Source organism: Ranitomeya variabilis, chromosome 5, assembly GCF_051348905.1.
Source record: "Ranitomeya variabilis isolate aRanVar5 chromosome 5, aRanVar5.hap1, whole genome shotgun sequence".
Classification (NCBI taxonomy): domain Eukaryota; kingdom Metazoa; phylum Chordata; class Amphibia; order Anura; family Dendrobatidae; genus Ranitomeya; species Ranitomeya variabilis.
Window position 1 is genome coordinate 169093542 of NC_135236.1, and position 25670 is coordinate 169119211.

Here is a 25670-nt window from a genome sequence, read left to right on the forward strand (position 1 = left end):
GTACACCAGTCTCAGTGTCTCCTATGGGATGTATGTACACCAGTCTCAGTGTCCCCTATGGCATGCATGTACACCAGTCTCATTCACATAAAATTAACTTACATTGTAGCAGATATGTACACCAACTTGAAGCTTGCGGAGAATCCATTTTCTGGTTGACATTAATATGGTGCACCTTGCTCCAGTGGATTTATGTTTCAAAGTGGCATATAGAATACAAGGTAAATTTTTCCCAAATAATTTTTCCCTCAACTCATTGTATGAGGAATCAACACCTCTGCATTTGATCGGGTGATAACTAGTTACAGTAGGCAACAGTATATGTTATAAAACTGACATTAATAAATAGGAAATACATATACAGGAAACTAGGCAACTAATATAATAAATATTTTATTTATAGTCACAAATACATATAAAACATATTTATGGTAACATATACAGTACTCAGTAGTCACTGCAAGAATTTGTCATATTTATGATGAGCGGTGGTATTCCATATGCCACAAATTAGAGGGGAGGCGCACATGGAGACACATAGAATGCCACATGCCACTGTTCAGATGAACCAGATTAATTAAGAGACGTGCATCTCTTAATGAGTTAGGAGTGTCTGACTTCAGCTCTGCCCCTCATTAATACCAGCGTGAAAAACATTGTTCTTGGTGATTCCGGTCCAAAATGTAAACAAAAGTTCAAATTCACAAGTGAAACATGGGAAAGTCTCATGGATTCTTGTTTTCCGTCAGCTTTGTTTTGTACTGTATACCATATAGTTCTTTTACTGCATTTTTTCCTGATATGCGCCTGCTGCCTGTAAACATGTCCATTTGCACCAGTGCTTCATTTTGCTTCCAGTTGTGATTGAATCTAGCCGAGTACATGAAAAATGAACGGCAAAAAAACCTGTAAAAAAGCAGAATAAATTGAATTCAATTTAGATACATGAAATAAGATTATAAAATGAAAAGTACCAGGGCCGTGTTGTGTTGCATGACAATATAGTAAATTCATCAGTATGAAGGTTTATTATAATAGCTAAAACATTTAAACAATTTTTACTCTGGATATTAAAAATCCTTATCATTTTAAAATGGGCTGTAACTAAATAGTACCTTTATATTTCTATGTGTATCTAAATGAATTTACAATCAGTAAAGGTGTACTTGTAGGTCAAGCTATAATAATGTTTTCCTCTATTCATTAGTTTTTAGGGACTTGTTACAGATTTTGGAATCTTAAAGTAATGCGTCATGCAAAAGACATTGTTACAAGTAAGTGACCCATACTTTCCAAAAGAACTAAATCCAAGGGAAAATCAGTTGTGAATGATGTTAACTTCAGTATCCCCCTCTCTCACCATGGCCAAGGCACAGGGATCCAAAACACTACGTTGTGGAGATTTGCTTGGCAGGGTAGATATACTGGAGAACAGAAGTTCTACTTCTATTTGACTTCTTAACCATATAAATTAACCTTTCATTAAAGCATTAAAGAGGACCTTTCAACAAGGTTTTCATGTTGAACTTGACACATGGATGTAATAGTGGCTGCAGAGTGGAATAAAACCTTTTTGATTTTTTGTTTTCTTTTTTGTTTGTTTTTATTTCGCTTCTCTGTTGCAGAGATATTAGCAATCAAAGTATTTGGCTCTTAATTAGTTAATTTTTAAGTCCAAGTGGGTGCTATCAGAGCGTTTTCACTGGGGACATGTGCAGCGCCCCCACTGCCGCAAGGCGGAGGGGTACCCGGTACCGGGCCTCTGAGTCTCTGCTCTGGGGTTGTCACGGTGGCTAGGCCCGGTCCGTGACCCTGCTGAGGGGCGCGCAATGAAAGATGGTGATATGGTGCTGATGTTATGGTGCGGTGTAGTGCCGGTCGCGGTCAATAACGAGGACACCAAGTTGCAGTCTCTTTACCTCTTTACTGAAGGCTTCTGAGTCCTCAATCCGGAATACAATTAACAGGGCTGCGCAAGTCCGGCCGGTCCGATGGCACCTCCAGAGTTCCCTTTGCAGGTGGAAATCTGTGCCTACCTTCCTGCGCTTGTGTTGTGGTCCTCCCCTGCTGTGCTTACAGGATAGTACCCCACAACTGTTGTGTCTGTTTCTCGTGATCCCTCACAACTCGATCTGATGTTCTCCCTCTACGTCCCCCTGATCTTACGGTTAGGACGCACCCGTATGACGGGAGGCTCGGAGCTCTTCCGGGACTCTTGCGTCGCCCCACTCCTGTTGTTACCCCCCTGTGTCTTCCTGGGTCTGGGTGAGACAGCCCGCCTGTAACTGACTGTCCTGCCGTAGGTTTGAAGTTTGGCTTGGAGCTCTATACTTCCTCGGCGTTCCGGCCACCGGTTATGCGCCTCAATAGGATGTTGCCTCGTCTTACAGCACGACTCCTACTGGCATTCTCCTTGTTGCGTTGATCTCATTTCTCACTCAGCACAATAAACCTCGCTTCTTATCCTTTCTTGGGGTACCGCCGCTATATCGTGCAGGCGCGGTCCCGTAATGTTCTCTCTGGTTGCTAGGCCTCTGTCAGGATCCCACCCCTGACAGGGACCCCTCTGAATCTTCCCCTACAACACCCTCTGCCACAAGGTGTTGCCTGGTTCCAACCCAGTCAGCTTTCTTTCTAACTTCCTGCCTAACCCCCAGTTTTACCAGATTGTGAGGAGTGGCCTACTAAATAGAACCCTTAGCTCCCCCTGGAGGCCAGACTGTGAAATGTATTGGTGTCTGTGATACCTGGTCAGATGAACTCCTTCAGTGCCATCAGACATACCATAGCCCCCCTTAGCGGCAGAGCCACAGTACTGCAACGACCAGGGCTCTGGGGCGCTGCACTCCCCCCCAGTTAAATCCAGTACTCCTGGACTGGGAAGAAAACAACAATACATGTCAGCAAAAAAGACATACAATTTTGAAAATGCAAGTACAAGTAAACTTTTTAACAGAGCTTCCCTTTTATGGGAGGTGAGGACACTTGAACGTTACAAACATGGTTAAATACTTTAAATAACAGACTATAAATAACTTTTCTTACCCAACCGGGTATTCTACTAAGTGCAAAATCTTTGAACAATAATTTAACATTGCCTTTAAGGACGTACTCGCTAAATCCACTAAAGACCTTCTTATAAGACATTATAAGGCTACTCAACGTTTTTGCATTCTCCTACTTTACGTCTGCAGGACCGCCTGTCCTAACTGCTCCAGACCTACTGCCTCTCCTTTCTATACAGGACCGCCCCTTTCCGCCCGGGCCTACTGTCCTTCCACTACTATACACAGTATAGAACATATCATTTTTCTTTCAGTTCAAGATCACTGAGCCATCTCTGTATGGCTCCTAGGAGGACTCACTAACTAACCCCGTACGGGTTCACTTCCTGTCCTCGTTCTTCTATCAACATCATTAAACATTTCTTACAATCAACTAGTCAGTTACATTTAACTTTCACATATCAGCATTATTACTTTTTCTTTTAGAGCATCATCATTCTCTAAGTACTATCAATGAACATCCCCTTTAAGAGGGGACCAAGTCTCTATGAGGTAGTGCAACTTCTCAAGCTGCAAGTCTGTTTGCAATAAGGACTCCGGTAATGCCTTCAAAAACAGTATCTTCGCAAAGTGTCCTTTCTTTATATAAAACCAGTAGAGAGCACCTTTAAGAAGGTGCAAACTATTTACAACATCAGTTTTTGAATCATTCACCGTCCATGATTTGGCATTCCTTTGATAACTTGTGCAAAAGTAGAAAACAAACAAAAACAATAGGGATCCCGGGTCAACAAAGGGATCCCTTTAAGAATAACCCTAGTCGGGTTTAAAGCAGCAAAGAGCAGGGAAACAAACAGTTAACTATTTACATATCCATGGCATCGAGGTTTACTCTCGCTCTGGTGGCCGTAGCTCCGCATAGACCTCGCTCGGCAAGATGATCGGCGAGATCGGGGCCTTTAGGAAGTGCTCCATACCCGTGGCCCGATCCCAGGGTGTAAAGTGCCGGAGTCTATAGGTCCCAGGGAGAGAGGGTAACGCGACGGGGCCTATCAGCAGGGCCTCTGCTGGCGGGGCAGGGTCGTTCTTCATACCTGCTTCAGATGCGGTCCCTCCCGTGCCGATCTGCTCCGTCTCCGCTGGGATCTGGAACGATGGTTGCAGGGCCTTGCGCTGCGGCGTTGTCATCTCCGTTTGCAGCATCTCGCTTTCCGGCAGAGCCTTGCTTTCTGGCTTCGGAGCGCTGGAACTTCTTTCTTGCTCCGGACCAGACGAGGCTGCCAACAGACATCTGGTGAGGCTCCCGATGAAGGTCTTCTTCCACCCGGCCTCAGTGCTCAGCTGCGTCCGCAGGATTTGGTCGCTGAGCTCATCCACTCTGGCCTGCAGGAAGTCAGTATCAGCGGTGGAGGCCTGGTCACGGTGTCCCTCCGGGTAGCTGGGGGAGTCCTCTGCTCCGACCCCACGCTCCGGTTCCGCCCACCATTGAGAATCAGGAGGCGGATCTCGGCTGCTGACGGACACGTCCTTACAGTGCAGAAATATTTAGACTGGGCGGCCATTGTCTTTCGTGCTCTTCAGCTGGTCCACGCCTACTCCACGTCCTTCTTCTTCTCCTGCGCTCTCCCTAGCGCTGTAATGGCGGCTGGTTTTGGTGGCAAATGGCAATCCACAGTCTTTGCAATAAGTCACAGTCCAAGTATAATAAATCACAGTTCCAAGGCACACATGACCTGATTCTTCAGGCTTAAGTAGATCCTGTTCGTGCCCCCAAAATTGCAGCGCCCCCACTGCCGCAGGGCCGAGGGGTACCTGGAACCGGGCCTCTGAGTCTCTGCTCTGGGGTTGTCACGGTGGCTAGGCCCGGTCCGTGACCCTGCTGAGGGGCGCACAATGAAAGGTGGTAGTATGGTGCTGATGTTATGGTGCGGTGTAGTGCCGGTCGTGGTCAATAACGAGGACACCAAGTTGCAGTCTCTTTACCTCTTTACTGAAGGCTTCTGAGTCCTCAATCCGGAATACAGTTAACAGGGCTGCGCAAGTCCGGCCGGTCCAATGGCACCTCCAGAGTTCCCTTTGCAGGTGGAAATCTGTGCCTACCTTCCTGCGCTTGTGTTGTGGTCCTCCCCTGCTGTGCTTACGGGATAGTACCCCACAACTGTTGTGTCTGTTTCTCGTGATCCCTCACAACTCAATCTGATGTTCTCCCTCTACGTCCCCCTGATCTTACGGTTAGGATGCACCCGTATGACGGGAGGCTCGGAGCTCTTCCGGGACTCTTGCGTGGCCCCACTCCTGTTGTTACCCCCCTGTGTCTTCCTGAGTCTGGGTGAGACAGCCTGCCTGTAACTGACTGTCCTGCCGTAGGTTTGAAGTTTGGCTTGGAGCTCTATACTTCCTCGGCGTTCCGGCCACCGGTTATGCGCCTCAATAGGATGTTGCCTCGTCTTACAGCACGACTCCTACTGGTATTCTCCTTGTTGCATTGATCTCGTTTCTCACTCAGCACAATAAACCTCGCTTCTTATCCTTTCTTGGGGTACCGCCGCTATATCGTGCAGGCGCGGTCCCGTAACGTTCTCTCTGGATGCTAGGCCTCTGTCAGGATCCCACCCCTGACAGGGACCCCTCTGAATCTTCCCCTACAACACCCTCTGCCACAAGGTGTTGCCGGGTTCCAACCCAGTCAGCTTTCTTTCTAACTTCCTGCCTAACGCCCAGTTTTACCAGATTGTGAGGAGTGGCCTACTAAATAGAACCCTTAGCTCCCCCTGGAGGCCAGACTGTGAAATGTATTGGTGTCTGTGATACCTGGTCAGATGAACTCCTTCAGTGCCATCAGACGTACCATAGCCCCCCTTAGCAGCGGAGCCACAGTACTGCAACGACCAGGGCTCTGGGGCGCTGCACATGTATTTCTCCCTGTATAATACTGACCAATCATAATCAGGCAGCAAAAGAGCAGAAAAAGAACAGTCCCCTACCATAGCTTAGAGCAGATTTATCAGTGTGTAAGATGTTATGGTTCAGCCCTGATCATCTGGTCTAACCTCCTATATAGTCACTGTTGGGAAGGGGCAGTGCAGCTGAGTTTAGTTGTGTCACATTACATACCCTTCTATCAGCTCTCCTCATATCATTGTTAGCTCTGCTGTACTACCCCTCCCCCCACACTATCTACCTTGAGATGTATCAGTATTTACTCTTATGTGATCAATATCATCTGAGCCAGATACATAATATATCACTTGTTTCTATCCTGAATACAATGGCCACACATAATAGTCAATGGACACTCCTTAATGATTCATTCCTACAATAAACATGAAGCTAAGGTCCTCAAATAAGGGGGTATCGTACAAAAAAGATTTTATTAGTTCAAAATGAACAGGCTGACAAATATAACATTAAAATTAAAACAGGCCATGTGGAGAAAATCACAGGTGTTTGTGGCTGCAAGTCTACAACAAATAGCAGGCTAGGGCAATTAAGATTCCTGTAGCAATCAATAAGAAATCAGAAATCATGGTCACCCACCCAAATGAAAACATCTATCATGAATCAGGAAGGGTATAAAGTGCCAGTTCATATGTTTCAAATTAATATCTACTGATCGCAGTATCGCAGATATGGTGGTAGATAAATGGATAACCACTATATCAAATCAAAGGGTATATCAGCCCAGTGTGGTACAAATGGGGGCACAAAGTCTATGCATGATAAACTATTAAGAGTCAAATTAAAGAGCTTCAAAGAGTGGAATCATCTTACCCATAATCAGCCTGTGTGGACCTGCTGTGCCAGCAGCCCAAACGCCAGTTTCGCATGGGCTTCCTCAGGGGGCATAATATTATCTTTGTCAGCCTGTTCATTTTGAACTAATAAAATATTTCTGTATGATACCCTGCTTTTTTGTGGACCTCCGTTTCATGTTCATTGCAGTAATCACATTTATGTCTGATGGGTTAAGGACAGCTTGCTATGACCTCACTTGATGGATTACATGTTGCTGTGAGCACCACAGAGATAATTGTCATACTAATAGCTTTGAGCTCTTAGCTCAGGATAGGCAGTGTGACGCGAGAGGCATGCAGCAGAACTGCCAGTGCTATGAGAGGAGGAGAGCTAATAGAGGGGTTATAAGAGAAACTTGCTTCAAGGTATGGTGGGGGCATGTGTTTTTTTTCTACTGTGTTGCTGCCTACTTATTATTGGTCAGACTCATACACGGAGAAGTATATGTAGGGGGGTGCGGTTATGGACAGAAAGAAACACGCTGCCACTTGTCTGGTGTGATGGAATGTTCTGCTCCTCCTGTAATGTAAATGAACTGCCCTGTGCAAAGGGGAGGAGTTGAACCTTGGGAGTGTGTGAGCAGAAGCTGCTGCAGAGAACGTCTATGCTAAGCTTGTAGCTGTAAAAGAGGTCCCACGGCCTGGAAAGGAGTGGACTCATGAAATTGGATGGACTCTTCAAGTGCAGCAAGGGTGGCTGTCCTATGCTAGTTTGAGAAGCCACGAAGATACCGAGAAACGGATTTACAGTTTCCAGGAGCACCTCCAGGACTCAGAAGCAAGGAGAAGACCACGTTTCATGGAGCTGCCAGAGGGCCGTGCGCACCACCGTACTAGACTGTTGAGGGCCCCGGGGACTGGATCTGAGTCCCCAACATCACCGTGAGATTGTTCCTGTTTTGTGCACATGTCAGGGCCTAGTGTAGGCTTCAATAGACAGAACACAGCAGCCGTGTGGCCTGCTTAGTAGAGGCCAGGGAGGCTAAACGTAGAGTAACACCATTCTTTGTTTATTGTTTGCATTTGCTTGTGTGAGGTATTTAGTTGAAGCACCATGCTATTTGACGGCCCAGCTAAAGAATACAACTCTTGTAAATTGTCTTTTACCATTGCATACCCCTGTGTGCACCTTTCTCATCCACTTCATTCCTTGCCTTCCATTAAATTTACCCTTTGTTGTTTGCACCTCATCTTGTGTACAGTAGTCTCCCTGAACCGTGGTGATCCCCCGGCCATCACTTCATATACACCCCTGGTGAAAATCCTCTTATAACGTCCGCTTAAACTGAACAAGAAATGAGCTCAGTAAGTACCAAATACTTTGATTGCTAGCATCTCGACAATGTAGTGGCGAAAAAATACATCTTACTCAGCTCTGTAGCTACTATTACATCCTGTGTCCAGTTCAACAAGTAAAATGTTATAAATGTCCTATTTATGGAAAAAAAAATTAGTATCTGCCATATATCATCTAACAGGACCCGTGGGAGTAGCATTTGGTAAAATGAATTTGGGGTAACTACTACAAGCAAATCTATATTTTGAGGCTTTTACTGAAATTGGGCTATTGGTTCTTACATCCTAAATTGACATTATGATTTCAACAAATATTGCTTATATCATTAGTACAAGCAAACACAAGAACATTTTGTAATTTATTTACTGTCCAAAAACAGCTCAAATCTGCCTTGCTCAATACAAGACAGACAGCCAACACAGTAAGGTATGTATATATTATAAAACAATTATTAAAATTGTTGCTGTCACTCTAATAGATTGTAGGATCAGTCCAGAAGCATTGTAAGAGGATGCCTTGTTTCAGGTCTGATGAAGGGGAGCAGTTCCTCAAAATCCATAACCTTTTAAGACAGTGCACTAAAAAATAGCATCTTTTACTCTACTTCTGGATTAATGCTATATTTTATGGTGTGACAGTGCCAATTTTAGCATCCTTTCTCCTAGTATCTGCATACCTAATCTGTTTGGTGAACTTTTAGCTTTTATGCTATTTTTGATCAAAAACAGTATTACTAAAACTCTGTGTTATTTAGATGCACATTTTGCTTTTTACTAATTTACAGAAGGGTTTTTGCTTATTTTTTCTCTTGTAGATTTTATGTTTTATGGCCAATGTGAACATGCGTTTATGTGCTGCATGTGAACCAACTAAAGTCAAGCTCAATATTTGTGTTTTTTTCTGGATTAATGCTATATGTTTTGGTGTGACAGCGCCAATTTTAGCATCTTTTCTTCTAGTATCTGAAGTTCAAAGCTCAATGAGGTTACAAAACCAAAAAAAGTGCTTTAGTAAGTCAGTAAAAAGTAGGTAGGAGTATTTAAAACAAGAAAATGATAAGGGTGCCCATACTTATGCACCTGTCAAATTTTGTTTGAATGCAGATTGCACATTTTCTGTTAGTACAATAAACCTCATTTCAAGGCAGAAACATTACTGTGTCCAACAGTTATTAGATATATGAAACTGAAATAGCTGTTGCACAAAAAACAATTTTTATAAAACATTAAGCTTAAGATTAATAGGGGTGCCCAAACTTTTTCATATAACTGTATCTCTTTTATATATAAATTAATTTTTGATCTTGAACTTCAGATTCTATCACTATTGTCAGCTTTACTTACAATAAATTAGAAAAATAAGGAGAAAAATAGAAAAGGTATAATCAGAATAAATATAGCTAGATATATTCAGAGATATGCGTGGATGGAAGAATAGATAGATAGATAGGTAGATAGTTTGATTGATTGATAGATAGCTAGATAGATAGATAGATAGATAGATAGATAGATAGATAGATAGATAAATATGAGATCAATAGATAGATAGATAGATATAGAGATAGATAGATCGATAGATAGATAATACAGTAGATAGATAGATATAGAGATAGATGGATAGATAATAGATAGATAGATGTATAAATAGATAGATAGATAGATAGATAGATATAGACAGATAGATGATAGAGAGAGATAGATGTAGACAGATAGATGATAGATAGGTAGATTGATAGATAGATAGATATGAGATCAATAGATCGATAGATAGATAGATAATAGATAGATATGAGATAGATAGATTGTATTAACACATCACATGCTAATAACTGCTATAACCTTGTGAAGGAAATTTTAGCGTTAATTACTACACATGATCAAAGGCTATAATTAAAAAAAAATATGAATTATACATTTTTGTTTCTACTGATATAAAATGTCATTATTTCATAAAATTCTAGAGGTTTTGGATATGGATTAATATAGAGTGGAGGAATTAAGTTAATTAAGATTCAAAATATGAAATTCTTATTAAAGGCTAGAGAGGTCATTATTCAACTTCAAATTCCCTATCTGCAATAGCCCTTAGATAAAAATTGTCTATGAGTTTTCTATCACATTGTTACACAAAAAAAAAGTTTCAAAAAAAAAGTCTTCATCTTGTAGCGCACATTCCTATTTTATTTTCCTTGTGTTATTTCTGAGCTAAAGGCAGCAATATAAATATGTAGTGTGATGTGTTCAGCTCGGAAGTGGAACAATGTTCAGCACCACATGGATGGACAGCAGCCACAGATAGGACAGCACATGAGTAGTAGCAGACTGGAGCGCTCAGATATGGAATCCTTGGGCTTCCTTCATTCCCACAGTTAAAGGCATGATACAACATTTTGTGGACCTCCTCCTCTCTCAGGCGTAACATAGGAGGAGCTGACTTCTTTACATGCTTGGTGTTAGTGATACAAGATCACCATTTGTTTATAAAGGTATGCAAAGTGAGTAGTTGGTATATACATATGTTTGCCTGTTAATACTAAAATATCACTTCTTCCACTTTCTCATACACACTGTTATAATAATAAATGAATGTTTGCCATTCAAGCCTTTTGGACTGAGTGCATCCAGTTGACAAATCCAATGTGCTTTGCTTTGTAATTATTATTTTTTCATCATCCCTTTATCTAAGTCGTCACTTCTAACCTCTTCCAGAATGAAGCATTGCATCTATGACACTATATTTATTCTCCCATAAATGCTTTACTACTGTTGCCGTATTCATTTTCCATTGAGTTTCACTCGTTTTCTCTCCTTCCCATTCCTTCTAGTTTTGAATATTTGATCCGTATTCCTTAAGTCTGTTTTTTCTCTCTTCCAGTTTGCCACATGCAAGAACTATAGCAATAGCATTACAGAATGTAAATGATCTCCCAAATATGGAATCCTTTTAGGGAGATCTTTCTTTTTTATAGCAAAGTAATAGTTTGTCCTTAATTATTTTATTTTAGTTATGGAAGTAAAAACAAGGAAATGTCCCATAATTTTTATTCTAAAAAGGTTTGTCACACATCTTTTTTAGATGTGACAGAACAGTCCCTTCTGTAAGAGAATCAGATTTACGTCTCTGAACATTATTCAATCTTTTTTGTCTTGTTCTAACATATCACAATATTTTAGATCGGTCTTCTTTATAGGTTTTGCATAGGAGTCATAAGTACAAACGAATGCTAATTTCATTATATTACTTTACCTTTACTACCGATTTATATACTTTAACTTGTTCTACTTCTCCCTGCATTCTATCCTCCTTCTACTTTTTCATTTTACTGTTTTCTTCATATAATTGTCCATTCCTAAATATTATTTTAATATATGATGGACATGAAAGCAATTGTAGTACAGCATATTATTTCTACCTGTTCATTTTGTTCAGAATGTTCTTTTAATTTTATTTTTCTTTTACTAATATTTACTTTATACTATTTACAATAGTGTACATTTTACAGTCTAATGTAGTGTATTCAATTAATTAATAAACTGTATTAACTCAGATTTTGGTCCTTTTTATAGTGATAAATACATCATCCAAATATGTCTGTCATTTCTTCATTACTTTTCTGCTCAGTTCACTTGAAAATACATATTTTTTCTCATATGTCCACATAAAACATCAGTTATCTCGGTGCTAATCACAAGCCCATTTTTGTTCCGTGCTATTGCAGAAAAAAACAATTAACAAATCTTAACTAGTCTTTCGTTAATAACATTTACAATAAAACTGAGCAGAAACATAATTTCATTCCCTAATTTTTCATTTTCAGAAAGTTTCAAACATTGTCTTAGTTTGCTATTTTTGCATACAAATGACCAACATTTAAAGTGCATAAAAATGTTTTATTTCAGTCGTTTCTATGGTTTTAATAGTTTCTAATAAATGTATGAGTCCTAAGTAATTATCTAACTTTTTGACTATTGGCTCTAGATAGAAATCGATATAAATTGGTAATCACTGAATTATGGAGGTAACTCCCCAACCTATCAGGCATCTTGGGTAACAAATACTAAAGGAGCGCGTATAATATAGAAACACAATCATAACTTTTTCATGATGCCCAATCTGTAGTTATCTAAGTAAAAATGTGTCTGTAATCCATAACAACTGTTGTTCTTCCTTTGTCACCCCTCTTTATGACACAGGAGGACTCATCCAGAGATCTCAGTGCAAAATTTTCTATTTGTGACAAACTTATATTGTGTGCATTTAATATTCCAGATCATTTTGACTTGATTTCTTAAAGGACTGTTTTCTCAATAAAATCTGAGGTCTCATATAAATCTGGGTCTATGTGAAGAAGGGATATTATATTTTCATGTCCTATTAATGTTTGCATGATTCACATAATCTTTTATAATAATCATAATTTTACCATGATGAATAAGCATATAAGTTGGTATTTATGATTCACATAATGATGTATTTTTAGCCTCATTTTCTCATCTCATTTATCACAGTTAAGTCAAAGATACAGTAAAGTCAAAGTCACCTCAAAGTCAAAGTTAAAGTCAAAGTTTTCTCTGTCAAAGTTACACCTTCAACCCCATATCCTCAGCTTGATTTAAAATGTTATTCCTTTCCGTTCATTCCAAATTCATCAACTCTATATTCCATAACTTAAACCAAATTATATTTTATATGTCTAATCCATCTTCAACTTTGAATTTACCAGATCTTTGACATCTGATCTTTGACCACATATGAACAATAAATGTATTCCTTTCATATCTGGGAACGAAGCATAAGCCCTTTTTAAGTCCTTAGCTCTATATCAGTTCATTACCAACTTACTTATTTCTTTTTTTTTACCTTGGTCTTGTGCTTTCTTGTGGATACTTTATTCTTGTTCTACTGAATCTATACACGTTTTTGTGCTATCTTGTTTCTTCTGTTTCTTGTTTTCTATAAAAAAAAGTGCTGCCTCTTTTTCCTAAGATCGTAATGTCTTTTCAATTTAACTTTATACTGAATTTTCTGTAGCTGAACTGTTAGTATCTGATGTGGAGTGTGGCGTCCGATGTGGAGACCATTATAGATTTTTTCACTCTCGACTTAATTTCTTTTCTTCTACCCACGTACAGTGTTCCATTTAAACTTAGTTTTCCTTCTATGATGACTTTTTATTGTTTTATTTCATCTCATCATGGAGTTTGTTGTATTCCTTCACAGAGAGTTTTAAATTAAGAATTAGGGATTTTTTTACTATCTTGGTGAATATTCGAAATTGCAGTTTCTGGATATTGTACACTAAATACATTAAATCTGTGAAAATTATTTGTGATGGTTTATTGTTTTCTCTCTTAAAATGCTTAGTATTAGTGAACTTCTCATTCCTCTTTACTTTAAATTATTTAAATAGAGAAATGTCTTCCTTTCTAAGGTTTGCTACATTTTTAGCATATTCGTTTTCATGTTACTCATCCACAGAAGTAACCCTACAGCCTAAGTTTGATTTAAAATGTTATTGCTTTCCACATCTACAAGCATAAATTCATCAACTCTATATTCCATAATTTAAACTATTTGTACAAATGTTATTTTATGGGTATAATCAAATTTTTTAACTCTTGTGGTAGTCAGCTCATTGATCTGTTCGGATTGTGTGATTTGCACGGATACAATTCTATGATTCTTGGTGGAATATGTGTTTCCACGTCTGCAGCAGCGCAAAACATTTTACGCTGAAATAAACACATGGCAATATAAGTTTCATACATGTCTTAACATAGCTTTTTAGTACATAAGACACATTTTCAATGCTATTTTTGCAAGACTAGTTTACTTTAATTTTAAAGTAGACCTAAATCATTTTTTTAAAGTAGACACTAAATCAACAGATAGAAATAATATGTTACACTACAAAAGCCCTCCTACATTCACATAACCAAATGATTAAAACGAAAAATACATGTAGTAATGAACAACTATATAAAGAAAATACATACAAAATAGTCCATAAATTTGTGGAAAGAGGAACAGAGAGAGGAAGAGAGAGAGAGGGAAACAAATCAAACTATATAAATTGATAGTAAAGTAAAAATAAAACAAGAAAAAGTGGCATTCGTTCGTACGGATGTTTGTCGTTCAAAATTAAGACTAATTAAGAACATCATCCTAAGATATTGGTATATATTACAAGATGAACAATATAGAATAACATTCAGGAAGGAACCCCAATTCTCTGACTGAAAGTGACCCTTTGCCTCTCGTAGATTAATTAAAGTGACATCAAATGTAAAAAAGCAGATAGACAAATCTTCTTAAGAACGAAAAAGAAAAGAAAATTTCCATATTTAAACCTCCATAACTACAATACAATAATTAAGTCTGAAACTATTAATATCTATTAATCTACTCACTCAATTAATGGCCATAGAGGTGATATTTGTAGCTTTGAGAAATGGGAAGGAGAGAATTGAGTCGAAAAGAAAAATGAGACAACGTATAGAAAATTCACATAAAAGTCAAAGGTGACATGGTTAATACAGGAAGATAATGAAAATACATTAAATGACAAAAAAAAATTTCAAAACCAAACATACTGGATTTTTCAACTTGGTATACACGTTTTGGAAGCTCGAAAAGTGCTGCAGAATATGTTGGCGCTATATAGATAAAATTGTTATAATGACAGCTTTAAGCATTTAAACATCAACCTGTAGTGAAATCAGAATGTGAAAGATGTTCTTGTGTTTTTATTGCTGGAAACGTTGTAAGAATTACGATCTGTAATTCCAAGTAAGAAACTATATATACTAAGCACTTTGTACATTTCTATAAATGTGATTATCATGTATTAACAATGGGAAGCATGTCAGATGGCAGTTTATTCCTTAGTTTATTATAGACATATATATAGGGTTATCCTATAGGGTTGTTGAGCCCTGGTGAAATTTTCGGAAAGCATTGCAGCTTGTTGAATACTACAGGTATGTAATATACACACTGTTAAGATTTGAGTCCACTCGCCAGTTACAGCGATCGCCATGTGGCTGCCATTATGTGATTTGATTCACACGGTTGTGCGCTGACTAGTTTCTCATCCGGTTCTCTCAAAAGAACATTACATATTGTTAAGATTCGGCAAGCCTGCCAAAAATTCCAGCAGAGCCGAACAACTCCTTTATAAAAAGAGAAGGTCTCCCATCCCAAAACTTGCATGCCCTGATTGAATAGCGTGAAGATAAGCTGAGGAATCCATGTCTGAGCACTCCTGCAGAATAGTCAGCTAAATATGCCAACATTTAATTGAAAATGAAACTACATAAAAGTGAAAAACTTACGTGGATATTGCTACATGTTTATACTGAAAATTATGAGTAAATATGATTTTTACATCATAGTTATTACTATTACTGCTCGTTGAAGAATTATCATTTCTCATGGTGCCCCTTACATTAACAGACCCAAACAGTTCTGTAAATGTGTTCTGTTTTGAATGTTTGGTCCAGTGGATCAACAATTGGCATCAGGTGGGAAAGATTAACTCTTTTGGGGGAGCACTTGTTCATTCATTACAGCTATATCCCATCCCCTTCATCATTTCAATTGAACTTGATGGACATGCCTTTATTCAACCGTATTTACTACATAACGGTGTAACATAAATGCTGTTCCCATATACAAGTACTCAACATTTTTGATGATTTGTCATGATGGATAGAAGTGATTTGCTTTGGTTTTACATGTGATCACATTAGAAATATCATATGGCAATTTTCAGTTTGCTGTGATCTATTCCTGAGTTCAGTTTTTTTCGCACGGTTTGTGTCCCCCCAGCTGTTCTGTCCCCATCATGCCAGCGGCTGCAGATTATGGTGGCTGATAATTAGCCATTGTCACCTCTGAGCAGCTCGCCCTTTCTAGAGACGAGAACCCAGTGCTGCAGATGTGATCCTCCCCCTGCCTCTATGTCACGTCCTCTGCAACACGCTATAGTTTACTGCTTTCACATCAAGACTCTGCCTGCCTGGGCTTACCCATCACACGCTCATGGAGGTTTTATAATGTCCTCAGTAAGGTTATTTATGTGTCAACCACGTAGGAGGAACTCCAAATATTCACAAGGCACAGCTTAGATGAACCGATGGAGAAGCAGTGAAATCCTCCAATATGCCACCAGTGAAATGCCTGCTCTGTATGATTGTGACATATGCAGAATATATGAACCAAAAAGCACGCCTTGTTTGTTGTAGACATTATATCGTGTATCATCTGATTTAACCACCATTGTACCAAAGTAAACTTCTTAGATAAATGATTATTCTGTTTATTTGTCCCCTCCATAACCAAGGTTACTCTATGGAGAGATGTGCCTCCTGATCACCCACATAATAAATAAGCTCTTATTATGGTGTAGCCTCCCCATTGTTGTAGTTTTCCTTAATTAATCAGGTACCTGGATAGGGATTGTCTCCTTTAGTATTAAACAGACACCTTTTATATAGGAAACAAACCAACAATGGCTTTATACCCTTTTATAAAAGATTGGCTTGTCTCTTCGGTGCAGGTCTGTCCTTGATACCTTCTGCGAAAGGTTCTCCTAACAAGGACAATGGTATATCATGGAAATAAGAATTAATAGAATAGTTAATTGGTTTAGTCATCATTAGTCAGCCCATGTGTAATAATTCACATTTACTCCTCTCATCATCAAACTTTATTATAGAATATTAGATGAAAGGAATGTGGTCAGCAAATATGGAAGAACATATAGGTGTATAGGTGAATAGATGAATATAGATACTGATTTAGTATATTAGTACAATATATTTAATCTAGACAACATCCAATATAATCTATAGATATCTATAGTGTTGAGTCTAATCCATAGATACAACTTGCTTAATACATATTGTGTTGAGTCTAATATATAGGTACACTCTCCTCCTGCATAGATACAGTACTGAGTCTTATCTAGAGATATAACCTACTCAATGGACAAAATATTTAGTCTAATCTATAATATAGATGCAACCTACTTCTTCATGCATAGAGTAATTATTTTAATCTATAGGTACAACCTGTTATTTCATGGGATATCAAATTAATAGATAATTTAATAAGAACTAGGTATCTACAATACAATATATACCGTATTTATTCCAATGGATATGATATACCCAGTGCCTACGAAATTCAATGTATTCAATAGATACAATGTCCTACATAGATATTAAGCACATTCTACTTACTAGATGCAATATGCTCAGATATGTAATATACAAAGTCCCCTTTATATTGCTAGCGTGTATTGGTATTGTGCATGGTTGTAAAACTACATAGATTCTACCTTGCATGGATGGAATTACTCTGACAGTGTCCATTGTGGCCATGACAATGTACGTGACAGTATCACAATTCCACACCAACATCGCATGGAAATAAAGTTTGATAGACGCTTCTTGAAATTACTGAGTGCAAATTACTTACCATGACCATTAGGATCATAGAATAAAAGAATACATATGGTCTTATCATATGTATACTCTTAGTAGTTGATTGTCACATGCACTGAGATTCCCATGGCTAGCCTTGTAGATTCTCATAGAATAGTGGTGTCAAAATGTAGTAACATAAAATAAAATAAAAAATTGACAGGAAAAGAGGAAAAGAGCTAAAGGGCAAAGCAAATGACTGGAAGGTGCAGACGCAATATCAAAACGTCCAATCACATTTTTCTGGATCGGTTATAAAGACATGAAAAAGTCGAATGTGTGATTTAAGCCAGATATCACCTCATTCATTCATTTTTGCAGTTATACTCGCTTATATAGTGTCATAATATTCCACAGAGCTTTACAAATATCAAATACAGATCGCTGTCCCCATTGGGGTTCACAATGTAGATTCCCTATCAGTATGTCTTTGGAGTTTGGGAGGAAACTGGAGTAAAGAGAGGAAACCCACAGAAACATGGGAAGAACATACAGACTCCTTGCAGATTTTGTCCTTGGTGGGATGTCAACCCTGGACTCCAGCGCTGCAAGGCTGCAGTGCTAACCACTGAGCCACCGTGCTGCCCTACGGTATTCCATCCAAATCCGGGTTTGCTTGTCAGATTAACCCCTTACATGGACATAGTAACCATATTAAGTTATTATTAATTGTAATCTAATTAGTAGTATAAATAAAAACCTCACCAGGATCACAAAATTCATAAAATATTCTTGCAGCCCAGTCCTTAAAGAGCCTAACGCCATATACATGGATCCAGTTTACAGGCACCATTTATATAAAGGAGGCACTACCTACTTGCACCCACTATATTATAGTCAGTCATTTTAGAAGTGTCTCTTACATAATGATCCACTATATGAGGTAGTTTTCTTTAGGGCTAAATGCAGTAGTCACCTTTTAGTGGTTTATATTTGAGTTGTGTCAAATGGCTCATACATATCCATCTTGTATCTATTCCTTTCTCTCTTTATCTCCTTCCTTCTCGCTTTCCCTTCTTCATTTCCTTCTTTTTCTTTCTTCCTTGCTTCTGTGCTATTTTTTGGCTCTATGCCACAAATTATTTTTTTCTTGTTACCTCTCCCTCTCACTGTTCTATATGTTCTAGGCTACCCTGGATACAAGGATGGTTGTACATTGCAAGGCCATAGAAATAATTTGAATAAAGGAATGGATAATCAGTCTTGCAGAAAATAGAACGTGACATTAAGTTTAATTAAAGGAGGCAACCCCAAGCAGGGGAAAAGTGAAGGATGGCAGCAGTTGGTGAGCAGACATCAACATAATGTTTACCCTGGCTTTGTTTGCAGGGTCTTATTATCACAAATAGGGAGCCATGGGATTTTCGGTTCCATAGGGACAAGCACAGGACCAGAGAGATTCATCAGTCAGGAGATGGGTCTGTATTTGATGGAAATGGTGATTTCTCATTGACTTGGGCAGGGCATGGCTGTGTGCAAGTGCCCAGTCATCCTTGTATAGTGTGCCAGCTGATCTGTCTTCTGAGGCTCTGGCCACAAGTTCTACATTTGTGCTCTAGGTGGCGCTAGTACTGTGATCCTGGCACATCCTATACACAGTGTATGATCACATAATGCCTCGGCAATGCTGACAGAAGAAAAGTAACCCAATGATGTGTACTATTATGTTCCGATTTTATGATAATTTGATAAATTTGTGACATTTCAATATTTTTACTGATTTAAAGGTTACATTCTCTGTATCTCAATATTTTAATCCATATTAGTTATGGTTTGGTTTCAGGGCTTTGTGCACACACTGAGTATTTGCAGTAGATGTTTTTGTGTTGGCAGGAAAAATGTTGCATAAAATATACATGAAAATTGAAAGAAATGAACTTTAATAACAATGTTAACTAAGAGCCCTGCTATTTTCATGCACTGTTGCTTATTTACTTACTGCAGCGTATTTGCTCATTTTACTTTTAGGTTTTAGGTTTTGTCTGTTTAGTGGCCAGTGTGAACATGCACCTACACGTTGCCTCCGTATCAACTTATATTCCACTTCATTTCTTTCAGATTTGTATTAGGTTTCCATTAATTGGGGCCCTGGTCCTGCTCAGCCCTTATTCACATTTACATTATTTAACATATAGTAAGGTTTTAATACTAGAGGTTAGGACCATCCCGAGTAGGGTCACCATGACGTGGTGGGATGGCTATTACATTTTTTTATCAAAACAATGTTAAGTAAGTACCCTGTGTTATATTCATGCACCATAGCTATTTATTTACTTACTGCAGGGTATTTGCTCATATTGCTTTTATGTTTGGTTTTATCTCTGTCATAAAATATACATTTTTACGCATTTTTATGTACGTTTTTGATGCACTTTTTCTTACCTATTTTCCCATACATTTCAATGGGTGAAAAACACTTAAAACACTATGAAATAATTAACAAGCTGCAGCAGATTTGATGGTTCTACAAGGAAAAAAATAATCATCGTGTGCATGAAATTTCAGAAATCTCCCACCACATTTCTGGTAGTGTAAAATGCTGCGTTTTTTTCTACTATCAAAATCCAGCTTGCGAACAAGTCCTACTTCTGTCTAGGTCTTACATGGCATGTACCACATTTATTTATCTATATATTTTAGTTGCTTTTTGCAGCTTAGCTGGAAGGGATGTGAGTTTGCAGAAAATGGCGCTGGGCTAGAGATGTCACACTCAATTTTTGATGCAAATTTCTTGTGCAGAGTAAGCCAACTATCAATGGCGAGATATATTAATATGGACTAACTTTTGAGAGTCTAAAAATGTACCAAATTTATCAATTTTACTGCTGTTTGGTAGTTGGTTTACATTGTGGCAATAATTTCTGCCAAATCTTGGTGCAGCTCTCGGTGCACAATATTACATGTTAGACGATGCCTCCATTCCAGGCAAACCACACACCTTTCCATCCATTTTTTGAGTGAGTGTTTAAAACATTTAGTAAATGTGGCTGTATAGTATAGTAAACTTGCAGAATTGTTTTGTGATTACAGAAATGGTATTTTTTAAATGATTTATTTTTATATAATGTTATATCATTTCTAATGTTATCTAATAAAGCTTTCTGGTGGCTTGTCTTGTGGCCACCTGCCGATTGCTTGTGCACTTTAGTGCTTCTCCTATGTGTGTGCTTTGCTAGAGTACTACCCTAAAGCAAAGAAGTCCAAATAATCTTCCGTTTCAGTTTGAGAGCACCAAAATCCAAGGAATCTCTGACCAAGTTCCCACTAACATCAGCATACAAATAAATCCTGGGTAGCAAACAATATTCTAGAGAATCTAACACTCAGAGGCTAACTGGTAACGTCAGCTTTTATTGAGCAAGATCCAAGGCTACCATCATTATCTTATAAGGCTAGTTCTGCTTTGTTCACTTCTTCATCCAGAGGCGAGTGGGGGAAGTTAGCATCATGTCTTCCGATACCTGCCAGGATGTATGCGCAATCGGCAGGTATCGTGGACCTATCTCATTCCTTTTTATGTAGAAACGAGACTAACCTTTTAAGAATTAGTTTGCCCTTTACCAACTCCTCAAGTTACATACATGGAAGACAAACAACCAATCCATAAAGAGAAAGCATTCCATAGTTTTATCATCTTTAGGGCTCGCTCACACAACTGTCTAATTCGGACGAATGCAACCAGATTAAAAAGGGATTGCCCTCGGACCACTACATTAGGAGTGAGTAAGAAATCGCAGCATGCTACAATTTGACTTCAAAATCGGATGAGTGTGAGGAAAAAAATCGCATGCCATATGGACCATCAGTATAGCATCCGGTATTTACGGCTACATTACAATTCTTTAACATAAAAAACTCTAAATGTTCTTAAAAAGATTAAGAGCTGCTGAGTAATAAACGTATTGTACATGGACCGCACACGTATGACAAGAGAGAAGAAAATCATCCCACTCTCATGGATAAGAATGGGACCGATTTTTCTATGTGCTCCTGTGACCCTAGCCTTCGGATGAGAAATAAGTACACTCTCACCCTCCCAATGTGGAGTGCCCACTGTAGTATCCACCTATGTATCACCAAATACTATACTGCAGGGACCAGCAGCTACAATGTGGACCTTTCCACCAATGGCTGTATCTTCAAAGATCTTCTTCTGTTTTTATAAAATGGCAAATTTTGTCATGGTTATAGTTTTGATATTCTGAACTACTAAAATCAGTGAATGAATATCTATATTTTTACAAAGAACCATAGATCCTTTCTTTGTAGTCATTCTATCTGAATTTCACATTCCCCTCTCTATCTCAAGCAAAAATGATATTTTTTCCAGTCTGACCACATTGTTCTCCCATCTTCTTCCGCCTGATCTGGCACATTGATACTATTAATTATGCATTCTATAGAATAATTACTCAGAAATGCAGCTGCTTACACACCAGGCTTAACCCTCTCTCCGTGCAGGCCTTTTGCCTTTTAAAGACATTCTGCGTTTGGGAAATGTCATGGTAAATGCAGACAGTGCAGTGTAACTACTCATTACCTGCTGAGTGTGAGTATCCGGCTAGTCCCAGCCATCTTTTATTTTTCAAGATTTAGACATGTATAAATATAATTTTCCAGCAGATGAAATAATGCCACAGACTTATTGGCCAAATATAATAAAAGCTTACAATTATTTATGTATTATTTGTATTATTTACATCTAGAATCATTATGGTGATCGTACAGTAATCTGATCTCATTTGGTCATTTATTTGTTTATCATTATCGATTGTGATCGGCATGAATAGAATGCAAAATTAGATTTTACTTTGTTTTGGGTCTTTTTAATATTAATGTAAATAAGAAGGAAAGTATTTGTCAAAGGAAGGTAATAAGGTGAATACAGATGTTTGTGTATGTAATACCTTTATTATAATCATTCCTTTATTGTTGTTTTTAATTATTTTTTTAATTGTGTAATTTTTCCATTTTCTACCACATTGCAAATTTATGAATATACACTAAATATATTTTTAAGACTAGAACTGGCAGTGCTGGCTTAGACCTCATTCAAGCTTCCATCAATCACGTTTGTATTCTTTCTATGTTTTTTACTGATACAACCTATACCTATATTAAAGTCTAGGGTGCTCCTCACTCTTCCATGTTTTTTGCAGAGAAATGTCTATTTTTGATCGAAGTCACAGATCAAAATTACTCATACAAGTGTATGGGGCCTTGAAAATCGATTTCTGCATTTGTGAAAAATCACAGATGTCTGAATGAGGTTTTAAAGAGTATTTCACTACGTATTCATGTGTTTCCTAATTTACCAAGGTCAGTATGGATAGACGAAGAGCTAAACATTACAAGAACAGATGTTGAATATGGCTCAGCCATCTCCTTCTGTGCTCTAGAGGGCAATGAAGAGACATATTTGGTATGTAATAAGGGATGTATACAATATCAGACGCCTTCATATGAGGTTCTGTATTATCATCTTGGGTATTGTTGCTGTGATAAAATACCAGATTAATGAGCTGTTTATTTTTACAAAGCAGTAAAGGAGTCTTTTCTCCTTATCTTCTATCGCTGATGCAGTTAACGCTGTCAGATTACTGTTCTCACAGTCATTGGTGAACAGAACAATGCCAAGATATTATTGGGTCTAGATCTCACCCTCCAACACGTATTGTTTGTGCCACAGCACAGGATGGTTGCAGAACACTCCCACCCTTCACGTCCCCTCAGTAATATGATGCATGCCCTTCCGCAGAACTTGTGGCACATGACATTTAGCTGGGTTCACTCTCCCCCATTGCAAATGTCTACATCCTCGACATAACATCAAATGTAGGAGTTGATGGAGAGTTAATTGTGAAGGGATCTAGAGGGAACAATGCATTCTCTTTGTGCCAATGAACACATACAATGAACAACCTTATTTCTACTCTGCAGAACATGGCTATGGTATTTTCTGATTAATCTCTAATAATTCTGCACCAATATCATTATCGCAATTTATTCACTTTATCTTGTATAACATTGCATGCTAGGAATTATAGATTAACAAGCAGTATACTAACACCTACAAATGCCACTCTGTGGAACTAATATTTTTCAAAACCAGTTGTCCAAGACTCTAAAAAGAAATTCCTACCAGTTGATCCGGCCTAAAATAGCTTTTTTGAAATATACTTTTATATAACAAAGTGTGCTGATCTTCCATTTTCACTGCTGGTCTTGTGACAACCACTCTCAGCTAGAATCTGTTTCTGATATAATGTTCCTTACACATTCTGAAGAAAAAAGAACAAAGTATGTTCCAGCTCCTGAGAATAAAATCCAAAATGTATTAAGTCCATGCAGAACATTATTTGGTCCACGGAAAACATTGAAAAATCCCTTAAAAAAGCACCCATATGAGAAGGATAAGGCGACGCGTTTCCATCGAAGTCTCACCATCTTTATATGAATCTCAGTGTTTTACATGGACCATATAATGTTTTACATGGTTTAAATAAATTTTGGATTTTAGTCTAAGGAGCTGGAACATCCCTCTTTTTTTTTCCTTCGGTGTTTGATTACGTCTCGTCAGGACGGAGTTCCGTGCTCCTGTCATACTTTTTTTCATCTCCTTTCAAATTATATTTTATCTCTTAAAAAAGATTGAATGGCATATCATCTCTGACATAACATTTATGGGGCGATTTTGCTTCCTCGTCTACTGAGTCCACGCCAATAGGCTACTGAGCTCAATGGAGGGTGAATATTCCGGGTGTCACAGGTATGTGGTTTCCCTCATGGGATGGACTATTGGCAAACAAGGAAGAGAAAATTCTTGAAAATGGATGGGACACATGGCAACATGTGACCAGTTGTGACATCGCCTCTTTCTCACAAAGCTTCTCCTCATCCCCCTATATGCTGCACCTCTGGTTGAGCGAGTCAGAAAAACTGTCTAAAATGCGAAATATGACGTGAGGTATGAACAGTTTTGGGGCAAATCTAACACAAAATACTGTTGTATTTAATTACAAATAGTCTTGATTAAGAATCTATTTTAAGTATCCAGCAAACCCTAGTGTGATCCCAGGGCAATTTATCTGTCCCCCAACATCTTGGTGCTGCACAAGTGCTTCTGGTGTTGTGGAGCTAGATGTCATTAATGGTATCATGAATTCACAGATGTACTGTTCTCTACTGAAAGACAAGATGCTCCCATCACTCCATGTCCTTGGTAGATGTGCACTTTTCCAACCTAACAATGATCCAAAACATACATCTGTTGGATTTCTGAAGAAAAGGGTGAAAGTGATTCATTCTGCATCATCCAGCCTCTGAAAGAGGTCGATTTTGAAGAATGAAAAAAGATAAATTTTGCTCTACGTGTTATGTGCCGAGTTCCCACGGCTCCACAGGGGGAATCTCGAACCATGTCCACTGCGGTCTCCCATTCTCCTCCAGCTGCAGTGGAACCTGCTCAGCAGAGACGTCGATCCCAGCATCTGGCTCAAGCTGATACTGTGTGCTTGGATACTGCTAGCTTTCCAGGCTCTGCCTTTGTAGCCAGCACTGTTCAGCAGCGAGCAGGCGTTTCAGGGACTAAGTACTGCTTTTCCCAAACTGAGCATGCCCACAGGGCAACCTCCCATTGGAGGTCAGGGGTCACATGCTCAGGTCCTGTTGCGGCTCCTATTGGACCATCAGGAAGGTCCCGGAGCGCTACTGCTATAAAAGGTTTGCATGGCCGCTCAGCCACGCGCTAGTGTAAACCTTGACAATGTGTGTGTGTAGATGAATGACTGTCAATGGATGAAAGCTCCTTAATCATTCCCATTCCTCGTGTTGTTGACTGCTCGCGAATGGTGGAAGCTATCTAGCGCTATCTGCACATTAAGAACACGTTGCAGTGCCCATCTCTATGGCACAGTGCGCAATCAGTGCGCTCTCCTCACAACCATCAGTATAGGGTGGGAATTCCCGCTTGGTCTGTGCATCTGACTCAGGGCATCCTCAGGCGCGGGCTCAAAAGCCACCGAGGTTCAGAGCCAGTTCAATCACCAGATTAGTGGGGGTGATTCTTAGGGATCCCACTAGTGTC

The 25670-nt window shown here is 38.8% G+C and overlaps 1 long non-coding RNA gene across 1 annotated transcript in view; it reads right to left on the reverse strand.

Moving 5' to 3' along the window:
* Window positions 1-377: 377 nt before the first annotated feature.
* LOC143773507 (uncharacterized) overlaps window positions 378-25670 on the reverse strand; it is a 139913-nt gene continuing 114620 nt past the window's right edge. Inside the window, exon 2 of the long non-coding RNA XR_013215208.1 lies at window positions 378-906. This is a non-coding gene — a long non-coding RNA (uncharacterized LOC143773507). The remainder of the gene's footprint in view (window positions 907-25670) is intronic.